The sequence below is a fragment of the Grampus griseus genome (assembly GCF_964374135.1).
Source record: "Grampus griseus genome assembly, chromosome: 8".
Classification (NCBI taxonomy): domain Eukaryota; kingdom Metazoa; phylum Chordata; class Mammalia; order Artiodactyla; family Delphinidae; genus Grampus; species Grampus griseus.
Genome location: NC_139002.1, coordinates 71,460,180 through 71,476,951, shown reverse-complemented (window position 1 = coordinate 71,476,951; position 16,772 = coordinate 71,460,180). Strand labels below are relative to the sequence as shown.

Genomic DNA, 16,772 nt, shown 5'->3' with positions numbered 1-16,772 from the left:
TGTTACATTCAAGAAAGTTTTGCAAAGCCCAATGTTACTAAGATTTTTTTCTATGCATTCCATTAGAAGTTTTATAGTTTTAGCTTTTAATTTAGGTGTATGATTCGTTTTGAGGTAATTTTTGTAATAGGGTGAGATGAAGTTTATGGTATATATTTTGGCTTATGGCTCTCCAATTGTTCTAGTGCCATTGTCTGAAAAGATTATCTTTTTCCCCATTAAATTGCCTTGGCACTTCTGTTGAAAATAAGTTGACCATATATATATGTAGATTTATTTCTGGAGTCTCTATTCTGTTCCATTGATCTATTTGTCTATTTTTTTATGCCACTATCTTGATTACTTGATTACTGTAGCCTTATAATGATAGAATGAGTTATGAAGTATTACCTTCTATATAATTTTCTGGAAGAATTTGTGTACAGTAGGTATTATTACTTTTTAAATACTTGAAAGACTTCACTAATGAAACCATCTGGGCTTGGAGTTTTCTTTTGGGGAAGGTTTTTAACTACAAATACAATTTTTAAAAATAGGTGTAGGGCTATTGAGGTTATCTATTTCATCTAAGTTATGTGGTTTATTTAAGTGCATTTAATCTAAATTGTTTAATCTATTGGCATAGATTTGTTCATAATACATATCTTTTAATCTAAATTGTTTAATGCATTTAATCTAAATTGTTTAATCTATTGGCATAGATTTGTTCATAATACATATCTTTTAATATTTGTAGAATATTTAGTGATGTCGCCTCTCATTTATGCTATGAGCATGTAAACACAACATCAAATTTAATATTGCTTTCCTTTTTTCTATTTTATTGATTTCTGTTTTTAGTCTTATTATTTCATTTTTTTCTGCATACTTTGGGTTTATGTTGCCCTTCTTTTTCTAGTTTCTTAAGGTGAAAGCTGAGATCATTGATTTGAGACCCCCTTTTTCAATATAGGTTTTAGTGCTATAAAATTTACTTCTAAGTACTGCTTTAGCTGTGGTCCATAAATTTTAATATGTGGTGTTTACATTTTTATTCATTTCAAAATACTTTCTAATTTCCCTTTTGATTTCTTCTTTGCTCTGTGAGTCATTTAAAAGTGTTATTTCCTCATATTTACAGATTTTCAAGATATCTTTCTGTTATTGAATTACTAGTTCTTTTGTTGGTTGGCAAGTTCTATCAATGTAAACTAGGTAAAGTTGGTTGACAGTGCTGTCCAGGTCTTCAGTATCCTTACCGATTTTTTTGGTTTACGTGCTCTACCCTTAATTGAGGGAGAGAGATTTTGAGAACTCTGATTAAAATTCTTCCTGAAATTTTATTAGTTTTTCTTCCCTGTATTTTGAAGCTTTATTAGGTGGATACATGTTTAGGGTCATTATGTCCTCCTACTGAGTTGACACCCTTATCATTGTATAAAAATCCCTTTATCCATTGTAATATTCTTTGCTTTGAAATCTACTTTGTCTGATAGCCCTGCAGGTTTCTTTTTATTAGTGGTACTGTGGTATATATATTCCATCCTTTCACTTTTAAAGTATTGTGTTTTCATTTAAAAGTGGATTTCTTGTAGCCAGCATGCAGTTGAGTCTTGCTTTTTTACCCAGTATGACAATCTCTCCCTTTTAATTTGGGTGTTTAGACCATCTACGTTTAATGTGATTATTGACATGGTTGAGTTTAAATATATGATATGCTCTTTGTTTCTTGTTTGTACCACCTGCTCATCATTCTGTTTCCCCTTTTTCTTGTTTTCCTTTTAATTTATTGAGAATTTTTATGATTTCATTTAAAATCCCTTATTGGCTTCTTAATTTTTTTGTTTTAATATATTTTAGTGGTTGCTTTAGTAGTTATAGCAACCCTATACAACTTATCACAGTCTTCAAGTAATATTATCCCACATCACACATGGGATGAGAATCTTACAACAGCATACTTCCGTTTCTCCCTCCTAGCCTCTGTGCTATTGTCATACACATTACTTCTACATATGTTAAATCTAAAGATAATTTTTATTATTTTTGCTTTGAATAGTCAATATTTTAAAGATATTTAAAAAATAAAAATAGTCTTTCATATTTACCCACATATTTACCATTTTCAATGTACTTTATTTCTGTGTAGATTCAGATTTCCATTTGGCAAATTACCTTCTGCTTGAAGGACCACTTTAATATTTCTTGTAGATTATGTCTGCTGGTGAGATGGTGGTATTTCCATCACCTTTTATATTTCTGAAAAATCTTTATTTTGCTAGGTATAGACTTTTAGATTAACTTTTTGTGGTTCAGTAATTTTAAAATATTGATCCATTGTCTTTTGGCCTGCATTGTTTTCAGAAAGAAGTCTGCCTTAATTTTTATTATGTTTCTCTGTGTATGATGTGTCATTCTCCTCTAGCTGCTTTTAAGATTTTCTCTTTTTACATTGGTTGTAAGCAACATGGTTACTATGGGCCTTAGTGTAGTTTTCGTAATGTTTCTTGAGCTTGGGTTTTTTGAGATTCTTGAATCTGTAGGTTTATAGTTTTTTGTCACATCTGAAAAATTTTCAGCCATTATTACGTCAGAATTTTTTCTTTAACTCCCATTCTTTGTGGAATCCAATTACACACATATTAGGCAGCTTGAAGTTGTTCTTCAGTTCTCTGATTCTGTTCACATTTTTTCATCTTTTTCCCTCCCTATTCTGCTTCATTTTGCATTGTTTCTATTGATAAGCCTTCAAGTTCACTTGTCTTTGTCCTGCAGTGTCAAATCTGCTTTTAATTCCACCCCTGTGATTTTTAATCCCAGACATTGTATTTTTTATCTCTAAAAGTTATAGTTGGATCTTTATTGTATATTTGATATCTCTACTTAGTATGTTCAGTCTATTTTAGTTTCATGAACAAATAGGATACAACTAATAACTATTTTAATATCCCTGTGTCATTTCTGGACAAATTTCAATTGATTGCTTTTTCTCTTCATAATGAGCGGTATTTTTCTGCTTCTTTGCATGACTGGTGATTTGTTATTAGATGCCAGAAATTGTGTGAATTTTACCTTGTTGAGTGCTGAATCTTTCAGTATTTCTATAAATGTTTTTGGACGTTTTTTCTGGTGTGTAGTTAAGATACTTGGAAACAGTTTGATCCTTTCAATACTTGCTTTCAAGCACTGTCAGTTGGAACCAGTGCAGCCTATAGTGTAAGGCTAAGTTTCTGCACTGCTGAGGCAATAATACTCTTCTGAGTATTCTGTCCAGTGCCCCTGGCATTGTGAAGTTTTACACTTTGATGATGGGAAATTGAATTATTCCTGGATTTGTGTGAGCTCTGGGGATTGATTTTTCTGCTCCTTTTAGGTATATCTTTCCCTAACTTTGGTTAGTTTCCTCACACATGTGTGCTTACCAGTAATCGTGAGGGATTCTCTGCAGACCTCTGGAAGTTTATGTGCAGGTCTTTCTCCTCTGTTACTTTACCCTACCAACTATATCCACCTTGGCCTCCCTAGACTCCCAGCTTCGTCTTCTTAACTCAGTGAGACCATTAGGATTTGCCTCTGTACACTGCAGTTGGTAATTTCTTTCTTGAGGCAGTAATCTGGGACAACTGTAGAGATGACCTCATTTGTTTTTCCTTTCTCAGGAATTACTTCTTCATTGCCTGATGTCCAGTTTCTGAAAACTGTTGTTTTTATATATTTCATCCAGTTTTTTTTAGTTGTTTAACCCAAGAAGGGTACATCCAGTCCCTGTTAGTCCATCCTGGTCAGGAACAGAAATGTCTACATATGTGAAGAAAATATATGATATATATTAAACATACAGTATGTTGAGTGCTTCACACATAGAAAGTATTCAATAATCAGTCACTATTGCTATTTCTCCACCTGCATTCTGTTCAATAATGAAGCTTTATTTTATATACCACCTTCCATATGAAGGCTTCCAGATGAATTATTACTCTTTATTCTTTGTACTCACATCACTTTTTTTTACATACTTTCATGATGACATGGATCTACATTATAAATTTTGGTTTACTTGTTTGTATTTTGTGGTAGATTGTAAGCTCTTAGACAAATAAGATCTATCTCGTTTATCTATCATTAGTTTCCAGCATATAGTAAATGCTTAGGTCTTTGTTGCATAAATGAATAATCGAGAGTATCTCACACCTTTTATGAAATATTCAAGAGTAGAATTTTTGATTGGGAAGGAAAGAGAGATGGTTTAGTGGATGAGAACCTTTGAGCAGAATGAAAGTGGAGAGGAGTTCCAGAGAGCAGCATGAGAGCAAAAGGTGGTTGGTTGAGGTTCATAATATATAATAATGATAATGACAATCGTACTAGTAAATACTACTACTACTACTTCTAAAGTTATTGTGAAGGTGAGAGAGGATAGAGGAGTATAGAATGGAGACTAGGAAAGACTTATTGTAGTATGTCAATGCAACCATTTTGTGATACCTTCAGCACCTTGCTGAATATAGATGGTAACGTTGGTAACATTTCATAAATGTGTATTGTGTGAATCAGTGTAATTTGAATTGTTGTAATAGAGGCTTTTAAACAAAGTGCTGAGAGAACACAGTATACTTTTTGGAGTATACTTGTGAACCTTGGAAGGAAGTGGTAGGGATGGATTAACTGAGAAGAAGCAGAAAGAAATTCTAGATAGTGGAGAATAGCATAAACACAAAAAGTACTATAGGCGATAAATAAGCATAATATAACAGAAAGAACAAATGGACCTTGGAGCTGGGTTCAGTAGGGCTTCAGTTTTATCTCTGTCACTGGTGTAACTCTGGAAAATTACCTAGCCTGTCTGAGACTCAATTCCCTCATCTATAAAATGGGTGTGGTTGTTGGGAAGATTATATGATGCATAGAGTAAATTTATTTTATGTTGCAGATAGTGGGTCCAATAACTATTAGTTTCTTCTTTTTAGACATTCTATATCTTCTGATGAGGAAAGAAAAATGCTTCAAGAAGGACTTTGTGACCCCTCATCACTTTGTATAAGAGCCCAGGTATAATATATAATTTATGAGTATAACTAATGTTCCCATTTATTTCCGTGGCAAATGAGGATTGCATTGCATTTTTGTGGTCTAATACTAAGACCTAAGTAATTTTAACACCCAGTTTCTTTACATCTTCTAGTTTTAACTTATGTTTATAACTATTAGGATTATTGGCTAAACTTTACATACAAATGAAACAATTTTACTACCACAATTCAATATTTTTCAGAAATGTTTGTATTTATAGGGAATATATCTACTGAATGAAAGATTGGAAAGATGAGTATCAGAAATCCTAAAATTTTTCAAGTCTGGAAACTACTTGTATTCTTTTAAATTATTTGTTTTATGAATAAAATCAGTTTTGATATTAATTTACCATCATGGAAATCATATAATACAAGGTACGGAGTAAAGTTTAGAAACTTTTGACTTTTAAAAAGTAATCATACTTTAAATTTCCAATTGATTTATAAAAAAACATTGTTCATGTGCACTTACAAAAATATTTTGGATACATGGAGATTTTAAAAGGAGTTCTAGCATAACTAAAACAGAGTAATCTTTTACTTTTTTCACTGAAGGAAAAATTCAGGACTCTTCCAGTTAAGTAACTCTGTCCTTGGTTTAGAGAACTGAAAAATTTGCATAGTCAATAGAATAAAAATTGATAAGCCATAGCAGTTTTGGAGCCAATTTTCAGCACTGTTTTTGGTTCTTGAATACTTGCATTGACATATACAACTCATAGGTATAGTGCATAATGCTGCTGATCCTGCCAAGTGAAGAACCACCGTTAGTCATCTACCTAGTATCTCAACTGCTGGGTGCTGAGTTGGCAAGGATCTGGCATGTGGTAGCACCTGACTTCATCTGCTGTCTTCACTATAGACTGGTTCTTTGCATTTATGAATCTTAGACTGGCCTTGATGACAGTTTGCTTGGTTGAAAGTCAACCTTATTTTAATTTAAGACGTGTTGCCTCCATGATACTTGTAAACATGTTGAGAGGCTGAGTTTTGATGAATCTCACAAAACTCCTCAACAGGGCATGAACTGAAACCAAGGAGCTGACAATATTAATAATTCAGCATTTGGCAGTATTGTGGATATTAATGCATTCATAGTTCATCTTGACAAACCTGGGCCCAATCACATGTGAAAATGAGTTTAGTCATCTAATATTAGTTTCTGGTGAGTATTTTTATACTTTTCTTTCAAACTATAGATGAAATGAAGAAAATATTAGTCACTTCTTAGAAATGCAAGGTTCATAGCCCACATGACTATGTGCTGTGAAATTTAAAAAAACGCTTTACAATAAATTACCATCTTGATTTAATGAAATAATGCATAAGAATTCTTATAGTGCATTATGGCTGATTTGTGATATTTTAAATTGCCCATTTATTCATAGTTTCAGAGTGAAGTACCTTTTTTGGTATTTCAGCTAAACATGTAACTCTTAACTTTAAATAACCAGTAAATTTACATAATCTATGCAGGTAAACTATATAAAGCATTTGTCATAAAATTTAAAACATGCTAATAATAATACATGTAATAGCTAAGTATATTCAGTATTTAGGACTTAAAAGTTATTTTACAAATATTGCTTTCGTGGGGAAATAAATGTATCTTTTTGTAATAAAATGCCACAGGAGTGACACAATTTTATTTAATTATTAGTAACTCCAGGACACACCTCTTAATATGTGGGGCCTAGAAATAATACGGCAATGACTGAAGTGGAAAGATCTTGCTCCTTAAAATTTGGTGGCTTGTTGAGCTGTCTGAATCATCTATGTCCTTCTCGCACATACCCCAATACATTTTATGATCACAAAAGAATTATTTTTAGATCTCTAAACTAGCCTCTTTCAGGCTAATATAACCACTTTGTTGTAAGATTTCTTCTTTTAAAGGGTATAAATGAAGAATTTAAATTTTCATGTGAAGAAAAAGGATATTATTTGGTCCTTGAAGTATTTGGGTCCATATTTCTACCTGGAAATCCTAACTATTATAGTCAAGTTGAACTACAAGGGGAAAAAGCTTATAAATTAAGCTTTTTTTAAAAAAGGGCCATTTATTTATTTATTTATTTTTATTTTATTTTTGGCTGCATTGGGTCTTTGTTGCTATCTGGTGAAACACTTTGACTTAAAACTGGAAGGAAATAACAAATCGAATGGACACTATTTTGGATGCTTATAAGCTTTTAATAAATTTCAATATAGTCAGGCTTATGTCTCAATATTATATTTTCATTCACATCTTCAAATGGGCAATTATGTCCACATGATAAATATGTGGGGTTAATGACGATAATTTGCCATCTGTGTCATGAAGCAGCTCCTTTTCATCCTTATGTAAAAATTTCCATAGTTTTCTTGGTAATTCTTTAGAGTATAAAAAATCTGAATTAAAAGGAAAAAATTTTACACTATAAAAATCTCACTCTTGCCAAGAAATGAATTATACATAAGGTCTGAAAATAAGTAGAGTAGAAAAGAAGTAGAGATATATTTTAGACAGCAGATTGGATCCATTCAAAGAATTTGCAGGAATGCTTTCATTATGCTATGGTAGTAATAAATGGTATTGTGCCACAAACTTCGTAATAAAAATGGAATAGGTTTTAAACCAAAAGCTTGTTTGGTAACTTTGGCTCAATTTCTTGCCACTTCTGTATCCCTTGCAAAGGAGAATGCACTACATCTTTGTGAACAACCTGAATTTCTCTTGCCCTGGAAAACCATACAGTCCAACTTGGCTTTTGACACAGTCTAAACTACTCCGATTAGGTAAAGCTGATCTTAAGAGAAAACTTGGATACTCAGCAAACCCCAGCAGATATTTTGACACAGTCTTGGAGCTGATAAGTCATCATAAATTTAAATATTACCTTTCCTAGGAGAAACCTCACTAATAAATTGTTTTGAATATTTTATGAATGACTGAGCACCCTACTTTGTTAATAAGTCCTCTGGAAAGCTATGACTTTTGGGGGATGGTTTTACTTTTGGAGGAAGGAGTGTTGAAGAGAAGGTACTGATGAGGTGTCATATAATTTTACAAGTTGCATAACTGCTTTTAACTACAAAACTATCTCTGATTATAGTAACAATTGAGCTTGTAATTTTTTCTGAACAGCTGCTGCTACAGGGGGTCATTACCTTGGAGAGCTCGAAAATAATCGTACTCTTGGTACATGAGTTATGTAGTCTTGTGTTTTACAGCAAAGCACAAAGTTTAAAGCCTATAGAAGAATGTTATTTGAAAGCTGTCAAACCATGTTAAAAAAGACTGCATCGTCAAAAGGCCCTGGTGGCCACGATTCTGCATGTAGCCTTGTCTTATTCATTACAAAATGCATGTTTATAAAGTTCCACAGAGCATCCAATTCCCAGTTCACTTATATCAGCAAGACTTAACTTGCTCATTAATCTAAATTCTTTTGCAACTTTAATCTACATGTTTAATTAATCATAAAATGAGGCGGTAAGTAATTTCAGCAATGTGTGGCTTGTTATCAGATGCATTTAATCACTCTTCTGTGAGCTCATTTGGAAACACCTGAAGATGTCGAGTGCAGTCTGAATAAGCATAAATTATTCTTTGTCAGTGTACTTCACTCAACTAATAAGACATTAATTTAAAAGGCACTGTTTGTCATTTTTAGATCTTTACCAATATTTTTAGCTTAGCAATATAACTCTAATTGTATATATGATTCACAACTAGTGCCCGACATAGGAAAGGGTAAGAGTTTAATTCATTTTTCTTATTTACATGTAATTATGTCATGTAATCTTAGTTTTTAATGAGGATTAACCATCTTGTAAGTATTCATATGCTTTTGGAATAAGGTACTAATGAATTATAGTTGGAAAAATTATTTGTTGGTACAAAAGCTTGTGATTTCTTGTTGTTGCCTAGGTTAGGTCTGAAAAGACATGAGGTTTGGGAGAGTGCTTTGATTTGAGGATACAGGTATTGCATAGAGATTATATGATGCAGATGATAACCTTATAAAAATTCAAGTAAAACAGTTATATTCAGCTATCCCACATAATAACATATGTAATCCTTACATAGGACCAGGTAGCCTAAGGTAATGACAGTCCCATTTTTTCTCCCAGTGTCTTAAGAGTATTGCACAGTTGATGACAGCATTTTTTAAAAAAAGACAAGAAACAAGAACAACAATAAAAACAAAAACACACTCATAGCTTCAGAGCAAAAAAAATTCATGAGGGCTGAATGAGTTATATATCTCAGTGCTGACATCGAGATATATTTTTATAGGAATAAAAATTGCATTTTATAGGATGTCATCACCTGTCCTGTTCATGCCATGAGAGCAGTGACACATGGTAAGAATAATTATCTCAGTGGAAACAAATTTATTTGCCGTGGAACATCCCTGTTTATCTTATGAACTTATCTCACTCATATGCTATCTATGGATTGTCAGCAGTGAGCCAGAGGGGATGATTCCTGAAAAGGGAATATTGGTTTGAGCTGAAATATAGCCATATTCTCCATTTTTATTTGATGTGCACATCTCCTGGGTTTCTTCCCTTTCTTCAGGGATCCTTTACACTTAGCTAACGGTTATTTATATGTGCATTTCTTGCCTTATGCCTCATCACTGTGTAAAAATCCTCCTTCCTGTTTTCCTTTCTAAGGGAAAACAAAATCCCAGGAAATCTCATTTGTACTGTTCAAGTCACATAGGCCATCGCAGCACATTGCAATGAAATGCCATTTACCCTTATTTCACTTAAGGCACTATAAATTGTTTTCTTAGAACCACTGATGAAAACTTCACATCTTCTTTAGAATCATTCTTGAGAAACAGCATTTCATTTGAACTTAACTTTCTTGGTAAGAATACTTTTCTCATTCCTGTAAAATCTTAGTGGATAGACATATACAGTCTAATATGAAGGCTTGCTGTCAGTTTTTCTTGATAAGAAACCTCAAACTTCCCTAACTCCCCTTCCCTTGGCAAAACCTGAGATAATTTTTTCCAGACAGATTTATTTTCTAACTTGTTTTGGTGCAGAGAAAGAACACAGTGTTCCCCCCTCTCATCCCAACTGATGTGCAAGAGGCCTGCCCTATTGTCCTGTTAAATTCCTCTACACAAATACAATGATTTATTTTATAAAATGCTATATATTAACTGTAGCTATTTGTCTATATTATGTACTTCAAGAGGAAAATGATAAATTCAGTTCCATGCAGCTCTTATACCCTCAGCTGTTTCACAATGTTACCCAAAACACACATACACTGACACTTTTGCCCAGTCACAAACAACAAGGACATACCACTTAAACATGCTTCTTTCATGGAGACCTCACAGTTGTTTAGAATGCACAGTACCCAGAATGAGGAACTACTCCAGTGGGTGCAACTGAATGAGTGGATCTTCCACACCCAGCTGAACTGACAGAGATGGTTAGCAAGGCTCTGATTTTAATGCACAACTTCTGTGGCTGAAGGACAGCATGCTGGTAAAGAAAGTGATTACTGGTGGCAGAGAGGGGTGGGTGAAGAATGAGTTTGGAGCTTGTGCATTGTGGTGTCCACTAGCAGCGTGCTCACGGGGAGGGTTTGGAAGTCCTGAGTCATCAAAGTCTTCAGCTGCAGTGGAACTTCAGGCTCAGCAGATGAATTAGAATGTCACAGTGCAGTTGGTTACAGGCAATGCTTCTGACTTCTTACTGCAAGTCTCAATATCTTATTTATGTTAAATGTAAGAGAGCAATGATGTATTCAGTTATGCTTTGCGCTACCTCAGGAGAAAGCCTAATATCTCCCTCTCTCCTCCCTCCCCCCAGTTTCTTAAACAAATGAAATTCCATTCTAATTTTTACCAAAAAATCCATGTGTTGTTTCCTATAAACACTTACATAATTTATGCCCACCCATCTTTCCTTTGAATCCAGGTTTTGTCTGTGAACATTGCTTGCTTTTTTATAGTAGGCTTGTTTTTCTTACTCATTTGAAATTGGCTTTTATTAGAAGATCATTTAGGCATATCAGTACAGTACATTTGGTGGCTTTATAAGAAGTTCTGATGCTAGATGTTCAAAGCTCTGCTCAGATGACATTTTTATGGATCCACACAGCCTTGCTCATATATGAAAAGAAGGTATTGAGTTATACATATGATTAAGTTATTTCTCTCAAATTTTTATGAGAATGGGTTGACTTGAAGTTGTGTTACTTTCCTAGTGCCCTTAGCTTAGAAACTTTGTGTACTTTTTTAGGCAGCATCTGCATCACTTATATTCAGGAGAACATAATAATACATGCAGTTTTAGAAACTGTCTGTATTTTCCCCATTACCTCTAATTCATAGGATTGGCATGATTACAACTCTTGTTGTCATCATATTAACAATGTGTTATAGCCACTAATAATAATTTTTCATGCATACTTCCAAGTACTGTATTTGAAGATCCCAGACTTCATATATAGTAAATGAGGAAGTAATTTGTAACTTTCACATTGAATTCTTGCTTTTTCAAATTTGGGCTTACCCTTTTGTAAAGCATATGACCTACTTAAAAAAGGCTAATAGTCAGTTACCTGTTTTTTAGTATTTTTAAATCTATATCACAAAAAGACTTCTTTGAAGTATACACAGGGATGTATTTGTAGGCAATTTCCAACTAACTAACGGGAGAAGTTCAGAAAGTTTGTTGTTTGGAATTTGGAATGGATATTTTTATAGAAAATACATTATAGATGGTGATTTGATTACTTGTGCAACCTACTGAAACCCATTTAACCTTATAATATGGCTGAATTATACTATTGAGAGTACTATAGTAGCTAACTACTGCCTGTTGCGTGGTTTTGGTATGAAATCTCATTTTGAAATCTAACCTCAATAACATTCCTTTGACCAATTTTTGATGGTGGGATTTGACATTTCCTACTTCTGCTCTGCCAGTGCACAATAGTGGAAATGAAACACTCCTTGAAATGGAATTTGGGAGGACCTCCTGTTGTCCCTAGCTATGGAAAGAAAGTAACTGGGTATTCTGGCTGAAGTAAGAGGGAATGGATGACCCTGGCATGAAGATGTATATCTGTTTACAAATAAAGGGCATCCTACTGGAGGTTTATATATTTTGAGAATGAAGAAAGAGCATTTCCTAATTTTACACTGATGAGCCAAAAGGGTGGAGAAGATCAATACTTCTGCCCATTTACTATGCTTTACAGTATATTCCAAGTATTTTCATTGTATATCTTCTACTTTCTCCCCCACCCCACTCCCATAAGTTTGGCTTTTGGTTTTTAAATGGTAGCACTGATGATAGTAGTTCAGTTTCTAATATCAGAACAGTTTGGGACTGTATTATTAATTAGATTTATATAAGATGCAGTGATATATGCAGCTGAGGTTGACTCAAAATTAAATACAAGTGGCTCACCTTATCCGAGGATTCTGCATCCGCGGATTCAGCCAACTGGAGATCGAAAATATTTGGAAAAAGAAATTCCAAAAAGTTCCCAAAAGCAAAACCTGAATTTGCCATGCACTGGCAACTGTTTACATAACATTACTGTTTAACTACATTATGTCCTTTGAGAGTATCTGAAGGAAGTCATATGAAAGTGCAAATAGGTAATGGAAAGTTTATTTGGTCACATGTAAAACATCATCTTGAATCTCAGCAGTTGAATTATATTCACCCCTTTTACTTCAAATCTGGCAAACTATATGTATTTTTTGATTGCCAAGGGGAAAGTATGAAAAAAGGAGAGTAGTGGGGAGAAAATGAGAGAAGTGGTATGTTAAAAGGCTCTAAAGATTTAAGTTGTCAGAGAAAACAGTTTGATGAATTATGGGTAAAATAGAATTTAGTTTCCCAAAGAAATACATGGCTCAAAGTGTAGGGGGAAAGTGCTTGGCAATACAAGCCATGTATTTTTCTTAACCTGGGAAGTTTGAAAAAAAAAAAAAAAGACACATTTGGCAAAGTGAAAACTCAGCTGACTTCATGCCTACTAAGTGAAAAATCTGATCCTTTATCATCCAAGCACATAGTTGGGTAACTCACAAACAGAGCTACCCAGTGTATAGGTTGCAATGGCAAGAAGCCAACAGTGAAATCAAATTCATAAGCACCCTATAGAAAACCCCTCAAATTACTGCTGTGCTGTTGCCAGCTGTATTGCCAGAGAACAAGAGCTGTACAGATTTCTATGGAATGACTGGGTTACTTAACACCGCTTGATTGGCTCTGTTCCTGCCCCTGTTCTCTTTGGCTGACAGCTGACCACCATACTGGTTTGGTTTGGAATAAGACTGAAGTGAACACAACCACTTATATGCACCTTCCTCTTGAACACTTCTCTCCCTTCCTGCCACCCAAAACCCACACATACCCTATATATCTTGCAAAAGGAGAGATAAATATTACTGAGTTTATTTAAGTAAAGCGTACTGGGTGGCACTGTGCTGTCCAGTTATTCTACAGATCCATCAGATTTTTAGGAGAAGAGTCATTTCCTCGATCTTTTATTCGTAAGTGCCTGAATTTATTGAATGTGAAACATATCTTAAATCCTTTAATTTTACTAACTTTTTTTCATTTTACATCATTGCGTGCTTCATGATCCTAGAGCTAGACTGGTTATCCAGAAGCCATATAATCTTACTCTCTTGCCCTTGGATAATCTCTGGTAGGTAGCTACTTCTGTCTATAGTATTTCAAATAAGGAGATATCACAAGATACCCAGAAGGGCACTAGATGGCTTCAATTGCTACACTGCATGAATTAGAGAAACCTTTGAATGAGCAAGGTGGTTGGTTGGCCCTTTTCCTGTTATACAAAAGCTCATAGATTCACATGTCCTAGTTTCCATTAAGTTAGCAGGCTTTTAAACTTTTTTGACTGTGATTCAGAGTAAGAAGTAAATTTCTAATCTGACCCAGTATGCAATCTAATATAACCAAAGTAAAAAGTTTACATGAACAATACTTATCCTTAATATGTGCAATGTGTTTTATTTTCTCTTTTCTTCTCTATCCTTGCCTCTTTTTCTTTGCTTCCTCTCTCTTCAGTTCCCTTCTCTCCTTTTTAATAAAAAATGCTGATTCATACTCAGAAAATTGACTTTATAACTCATTCAATCCATAGTTTGAAAAATATTGCATTGAAGTAAGCACTTTTTAAAAAAGTCTTGATCTGCATGTTCTTTGGTCTAAGATTTTTTTTTTTTTAATTGAAGCATAGTTGATGTACAGGTCTACCATTGTAGACCTGCATCTTCACCTGAGTCTCCTACACAAGATACTAATTCCATTGCCTGTTTATCATTAGAAAGATAAATTTTGTACTCCACTAGTGGCATATATAGCCTGTTAATAACACCATGTTCTAAGTGCTTAATTGTGCCAGATGTTGTGTTAATGCTTTATATATATTTGTCATGAGAATTTTATTATTTAATCATCCTCATTACCCTGTGAGGTAGAAACTGTTATTACACCCATTTTTATAGTTGATGAAATTGAGACTCAGAGTGTTCTGTCAACTTTCTTGAGTAACAGAATGATAGAGGTTGATTTCAAAATTGAGATTGTTTGTCTTCATGACCATGCTTTTTCCCTCAACTCTAATACGTTCTTAATTTTAGCTCTAAAAAAAGTTAAGTACTTTTGTGAAGAGTATATATATATCATAAAGAAAAGCAGACTTGTGATGATGGTCACCACATATTTTTAATAATGTAAATTGAAACTTCTTGATAAAATAATTTTCACTCTGTAAAGAAAAATAGAAAGGACAGAAGAAAGAAAAAAAGCGCACCTCTCCAGAGCCATGGATATAAAAACTTGCTGTTCTATTTAAATCTTATATAATTGAATCTTGTAAAAGTCTTCTTTTTAAGGAAAAAAGAAATAGATATACATGGAATTACGTCTTATGCTACAGGCCAGGATATTTTAGCAAGCCAGAGGAACTCAAACACGAATGAAGAGTGGAATTTTCCTTTCGTTTTCTATAATAAATAACTATGTTTGTTGGACAGAAAAACGGAGGAAAAAATGACCATCATGCCTGGTTTTGAAGAAAAACTTGTTTATATGTGTAATACATTGGATAAATTGTTTGGGATCACTTTGACTATGCAGAAATGTGACCATTGAAATTCTTAAGCAAGGTGTGGGGCTATCGGTTCCATGAAACTAATTAAGTCAAATAAGAATTAGTATTTTTGAGGACAATTGACTTACCTCATTTTTTCAATCTCTGTGAAAGGGGAAATATTTTAGAAAAAAAATAGTGGGTACTTTTGGTTTTTATGACCTTTTCTTCCCTGTCCCCAACCCCTGCCACATTCCTAGGTTTAGTACTAGACAGTTTCCCTCTTTCCTCCATTCTCTCTTTCTCTTCTCTGCTATCTTCCTTCTCTACTCCTCTCCTGTGACTTTCCTCTCTGTCCCTGCTACTCTCCTCTCTACCTTCTCATCTCCTCTGCCCCTTCTTTCATTTTTCATTCTTACATACAATCCTTATAATCTCCATTATCAACTTCATTCTCTTAGATTTGTGAATCTTCTAGGTAAGGTGCAAATGGACCTTGTTTCTGTTTATTAAATTGGTAATCTAGAAAAATAACATCCTTTCTACCTACTTGCATCTCTCTCTTTCTCCCATAAACCAAACATACACTTTCAGAAGAAATCTTTTGTCTTATTTTTGGAAACTGTTGAAATGTTGCTTCCTACTTCATATCTTCTTGGGAGTAAGATGTGTCTATGGTCATTGTATGATCATTAAAGAGAAAAATCAAAGATTGGCAAAACCTGAAAATTGGCATTGACCCAGATACTTCTGCCACACTAACTAAAAATGAACCTTTGCAGACACACTTTTATACAAGGAGATGGACTTCTTCAATATGTAATTGCTATGTGATGCTATCCCAGAGGAGAATTTGAAAGCAGGCAGGTGTGCTAGATCTAAGCCTCATTGAACTCAAGGTCAGGAATCTAAAACTAGCCTCCTCAAGGGTACTCAGACAAAGTGGTATAAGAGGAACTTGGATTCAAAGATACTACAACAAAAACATTCTTTGAAGTCCAGAGGAAGTTAAGAAGGAGTACTTTCAGTGATGGTAGAGTGTAATAAGAGCATGATCGGTAATAGATACATGATTGAGATATGTTGATAAAACTCTAAAATGCTGCTGTGAGTAGACAGATTTGGTTTGTGAATAAAGATGTAAAAACACTCACAGACACGGGCTGCAACTGTGTTGGGCAAACACACAAATATACAAATCATGGGGTAATTTTGAGTGTGTTGGTAGAGTGAGATGCAGAACAAGAAGTAAAGCATATATATATTCAGATAAGATCTGAGACAAAGGAGAGCAACAATTCACTATTAGTTGGGTCAGAATTTTCAGAGTTGGTGGATTGTATGTTACAGTTTCTCTGATTTATTGAATCTAAAGTAATAGGTAAAATGTTACTCTTGTCTTGTTTATATATTTTAACTTGAATTTTTAGGTAGAATCCAAGCTTATATATCTTTAGACATGGATTCTATTCTTGATTCAAGATTCTTCTGGACCTTAGGATCATGTAAATGCTGTCAAGATATCACCTCCCTAAAGCACCACTGTTCAAGTATCTTTTAAATTAACTAAAATAAATGGATTTTTTTTTTTTTTTTGCGGTACGCGGGCCTCTCACTGTTGT

At 33.9% G+C, this 16,772-nt stretch overlaps 1 protein-coding gene across 7 annotated transcripts in view; it reads left to right on the top strand.

Annotated features, from left to right (window-relative positions):
• SOX6 (SRY-box transcription factor 6) overlaps positions 1-16,772 on the top strand; it is a 624,429-nt gene that overhangs the window by 121,421 nt on the left and 486,236 nt on the right. Inside the window, exon 1 of one of the 7 annotated variants that reach the window (XM_082660448.1) lies at positions 5,009-5,028. The exons of the other annotated variants lie outside the window; for them this stretch is intronic. The gene's annotated coding sequence lies outside the window, so the exon portion shown is untranslated. Of the gene's footprint in view, positions 1-5,008; positions 5,029-16,772 lie in introns of those variants that run through there. 7 annotated transcript variants of the gene reach the window in all.